We start from the raw sequence: 5446 nt of genomic DNA on the forward strand, positions 1-5446 counted from the left end.
TTACTAGTCACTATCATCCTCCTCACCAAAGTCGTCATCTGAATTTAAATTAGTTATAAAAGAAGGGAAAACACCCATATCCATTCTTATATGCTTAGCATAAACCTGCATCATTTACTCAAGTGCTCGATTATGCCTCTATTGACGGTCTAGATGGCGATCAATACATTCCATCCATTGAGACACACTACGGGGTTTGAGCCTTCGATGGAGGTTGTTGGACATCTTGTGATGAACTACCATCTACCGCAGCAAATTCCTCTAATCTCATAAGAATTCCCAATCGATTGGAACTTTAGGAAGCTGCAACTCTTTTTTATCACTGCATCGAACACCAACTCTCCCGCACAAGGCAGTTATCAAAGAAAGAAAGATTACACCATCTCGTTTTGTTCGACCTGTGTGTAATATAACATTAAATATGAACTTGCCAATGTCCATGGATTTATGCGTCATGATGGCATATATACGAATGGCTCTATCCTTTGTAACATTGTTGATGTGTGTAGATGGAAGCAACTTTTCTGCTACAAAGTGTAACCACACTTTTATTTTCTTCTTCATTGCACTTCTCTTGAATGATACCAGTTCTCCATGTGACATTTTCCATTACGTACCCATAATACAAAGCTCCGAGAGTATTGCAACCCAATCTTGATGGTCACCTAAGTATTGCCCATATTCATCATTTTCAATATTTGAAGTTCAAAGAATTCATTGATGGCTTGCCAATGGAAAGGGACGTGTTCACTGTAAAGCCCAACCTTATAAAATACTTGTCATGACATACATGTGATGGATAGCATGTTTGCATGCTAGGAGAGTCTCAAAAAATTTACAAAAGTCGGTATTGTACCCAGAGGTACAACAAAGTTGATTTAAGCCTCGAACTAGATCAAATAGAGATTTCAGGGTAAAATTGAAAATTTTAAATTCTCAAAATGACTTAAAATGGTGATTCGTAGTTCGAGGACCTATTTGGAGTCAAATTGGAATTTTCATGACCTAGGGGTAAAATGGTCATTTTGTCACCCGAGGTTAAGACGTGAGTGTTGGATGAAATTTTTGACTAAGATTGATCATTTGGAGTATAATTTGAGTTTGAGAAGTGAAGAATTTTAATTTTGACATTTTTCGAGCGTAAAAGGCAAAATAGTCATTTTGCCACCCCAAGGGTAAAATTGTAGTTTTACATACCCAACACTTGTCTAGCATATGGAATTTACCCAATATTATCATGGATAATTAAAGGAATTTATATGGTGGAGAGAGAAAGCTTAATAGTTAAGAAATTATAAATGGACCAATGGAATGGTGACATATGGCAAATTCTCATCCATTTAATATTTTCCTTATAAATTGGCACAAATTCAGCCTATTTCTCTTCATTTTGGCCGGCCATAGCAAGAACAAAAGGAAACAAAGAAAGAACAAACCCTAGGTGGAGAATTTCAAGAGAAAAAGTGTGGAAAATCAAGGAAAACAAGTGAAAAAGGTAGGATTTTTCAATTTAAACTTGAAATCTATTTTCCTTAAGCATTTCTCCTTATTTTTCATGGTAAAATTTCATGACTTCATGGTGAATTCATGGCTAGCCGAATGGGTATGGAGAGAGAATGATGTTGGATTGATTTGATTTCAAGTTATGTTAGTGTTTTTAGCTAGTTTACTATGTCTAGAAGTAAAACAACAAGAAAAGAATTTATTTTTCCCATCATCCATCAATGGCCGAACCTACCTTGTATTGAGTGAGGATGAATTTGATTTTTATTTTAAGAGAATTGGTTAGAAAATGATGAATTATGGTGTGGAAAAGTAGTAAGAAAAATCACGGTGTTAATGCACCATTATTGATCGAAAATTCTAAGAAGAAAAGTGAAGATGGTTTTGCCAAATTTTAGGTTATTAGACTTGTGTTTGGGGAATTAAGGTATTGGAAAAGAAATGGAACAATTTGGAGCTAAATTGGACGCGTTGGCCAATTAATCGGGTGATAAGATGAATTAGGCCAATACCGGGTTTAGATGGTTACCCGTGCATTTTGCATTCCATATCATGCATTAGTAGTCTAAATTAGTTTAATTTTGATTTAGTACCAATGTAGTAAGTTTCTCGATTTTGTACTATGTCAAGGTGGTGAGTCGTCCAATAAAGGCAAGGAAATTGCATCCAAGAACCAGTAATCAGAGTACTTCGAAAATCCGCACTCTAGACCTTGTGAGTAACCTTACTATCATCTTAATTATCTAAAGTAGTTTTTATCCGATTTTGTGATTTTATGGAAAATGAGTTAAATGGCGAATCTTTGTATTTTGTAAACAAAATGTGGTTAAATAAAATGATTTTATAAATTGTCTTGAAATTGAATGATGGTTTGAAAATAGAGTAATTGGAAACTGTTTTCATGTGTTATAAATTCATGATTTGAATCGAATGGCTTATGACAATATTTGCATGAATGGCTAAATTGGTATTTGTGTTGCAATGTATAAACTGTTGTTTGCCTTGAAAGGCTTTGAATTACAATAATTGCCATATCATGTTATTGAATGTTATTGAGTTGGTGGATTATATATTAATTAGTCACTGCAATAGGGGGTTTCTGTGGACCAGCATTTTAGAGGGGCACGATAAACCCCATTATATTCTTACCTCGATTGGAAAGGCGCACAGGGTATCTCCTGGGGTAAAGTTTAGGGTTCACTTCACGCTAAACCATCACGTGAAGGAGAACTCAGCCAACGCCAAGGAACGGTTATGTTTTCTAAAAACATGATTATGCGTACATAACTTTTTAATAGCCTTGGCAGACTCGGTTGGATGCTCGACGTAAGGTGTCACCGAGTAAAAGTTTTGGCATGAGCCAAAGGTTTAAGAAATTCATAAGCCATGATGATTATTTGAGTGAATTGAAATTATTTTATTTGGTTGAAATGAGTTGAAAAGTAATGATATTACAGTATGATGACTTATTTTAATTGTCTCCATTTACTCGACTTTAGATGGTTTAGATGGTATCTGTTTACTCACTGGGATTTTATAATCTCACCACCCTCATTTTCAACCATTTCAGGCTTGAGGTAGCCTGTGGATAGCAGATATCATCAGGGATTATAGTCGGCTTTATTACTCCAAAAACTGTAGGTTTACTGCCTTTGTGCACTTTTGTTCCATGTGGGCCCACGTGTCACTGTAAATTAAATTTCATACTTTAGTTATCTGTACTACTGTATGTAGGAATTTATTTTGCTTTTACGCTATAAGTAAAAATTGTTTACGCAGTATTTTAAAAATATTATTTTAGGAGAAAATTGAGTATTTTAGTCAATATTTTTATTTTATTATAACAGTCAATATTTCACTTTAAACGAATGTTTTAGGCATCCAAATTTATTTTTGATTATGAAATATGTGTTTTGCACCGTATATTACATTATTAGCTAGTTTCAAAATTTTTAGGAAAAAATGACTAAAATACCCCTGTGAGATGAAAATTATTTTTTATTGTTTTAAGTTGGAAATAGTTTAAAATCTTTTAGATCGTGATATTTGGCAACGATTACTCACAGGAAAAATGAGAAGCTGATATTAAAGTCTTACGGGGTTCTGATTGACATTTCGGGTAATAAGTGTCAATCGGGACATCGCGACGATTGTCACGGGCTCGAGGGGAGTTCCGGGTCATGACATTTACCATGCACAAATGCAACACTATCAACATGTTCAAATACATTTGCATAAAACTCCTTTACCACCGGAACTACTATGGCTTCTGGTTGGGCAAAAAATTTCTGCCAATGACGTTCCACAATCAATTGATGTAGCCTTTTGTCACATCCCAATTTTTAGAGAGATCGTGACTAGCGTATGGACCTAAATGAGCATAACTCGCTAAGCCTAAGCAAGCCTCTTACCATAACCTTATTAACATTCATCATTAAATGCGGAAGCATTTTATTACATCCATTTACATACGAAATCATCATGCATGCATTCATAATATTCACTATACAATTAATGAACTTCTCAACTTAATTGTATAAGCTCAAGCATTTGGTTTACATATATATATATATGAAAAAGTGCCACTATCAAAGTGAACATTAACATGAGTTGTCAACAACACCCTTGAGTGTCCATGTAAGCTCTCAAGCCATATCATAATCTCATACATAACATTATCAATATAACATGCCCAACATTGGCAACATTAATATAAACTTGTTCGTAGACTATAAACATAAACATAAAGTAAAGAATCGACTCATCAGCACTACGTGACTGACCTTCTAGGCATCAAATGGTTGCTAGACACCTACCAAAGAATGAAGACTGGACATTAGTATCTGCGACATTGGCTACTATCATATGCTATTACTGATCTGCAACAAAATAAATAGGAAAAATAACATGTGAGTCATAAAAACTCCGTGAGTGGATACGGGGAAAAGGACAAGGCAGGGGATAAGAGTATTTTGTAAACATGTACTTGTAATTTCATGACATTCATAAACAATTTCACCATGGTATTTATAAAACATGTTATTGAACACATTTGAATAGCATTCGTTTGAAAATATGTTAACATAAACCTTTGGGAATCCTTTACCTTTGAAATTCTCATCAAATTCAATCAAACAACCTACTCTGCACCAAATCTATCGATACATTAGTAAAATGTATCAATACATTTCCCACAGAAAGCCTCTTGAAGCCAATACCTAACCCATATGTATCGATACTTTCAGCCCAGAACCTAAATTTTTAGGCAAAATCCTCCATTTTTACCATTCCTTAAGTTCCTTTACCTCTTGGGACTTTTACTTCTTCACTAAGCACATTCTCATGCCATCATAGAATACAAATCATGAACAGTGCTCAAACAACATTAGTATGCAGCATACCATAAGCATAATAATTATGATCATTCCATTAACATTAAACTCATACTTTGTGATGGTACATTCCCCATCACCTTGGACCGTACATCCCCATTGCCTTTGGGCATTTATGATGCATCATAGGAGTGAAGTTGTCACTTGCACCCCGTGAGAGTGAATCAATCACACTCATATAGTTCTTATACTCGTTGCATTAGGTATGTGGAATGTCCTTCACATACAAGTTTACTCATCTCATAAGGTATATGAAAATATATCATATACATAATCCCATGGCATTCATCATGCTTTCTCGATCATCTCATGCAGTATATGGACAATACATTATATACATAATCTCTCGACATTTATCATGCATACTTAATTACCTCATATGGTGAATGGAATTTACATCATATACACAATCTTATAGTATACATCATGCATACTTAATCATTTCATATGGTATATGGAATTTACATCATATACATAATCTTATGGCATTCATCATATCAAACATGCACATTATAGCATCTATAAAGAAACATACAATATCTCGTATCCAC

At 34.4% G+C, this 5446-nt stretch overlaps 1 long non-coding RNA gene across 1 annotated transcript; it reads left to right on the plus strand.

The window, feature by feature from the left end:
• On the plus strand, positions 1458-3171 carry LOC108663758. Its single transcript, XR_001929771.1, has 3 exons — positions 1458-1495; positions 2134-2217; positions 3074-3171. It is a non-coding gene; the product is annotated as an uncharacterized LOC108663758 (long non-coding RNA).

This window comes from Theobroma cacao, chromosome 10, assembly GCF_000208745.1.
Source record: "Theobroma cacao cultivar B97-61/B2 chromosome 10, Criollo_cocoa_genome_V2, whole genome shotgun sequence".
In the NCBI taxonomy this organism is placed as follows: Eukaryota; Viridiplantae; Streptophyta; class Magnoliopsida; order Malvales; family Malvaceae; genus Theobroma; species Theobroma cacao.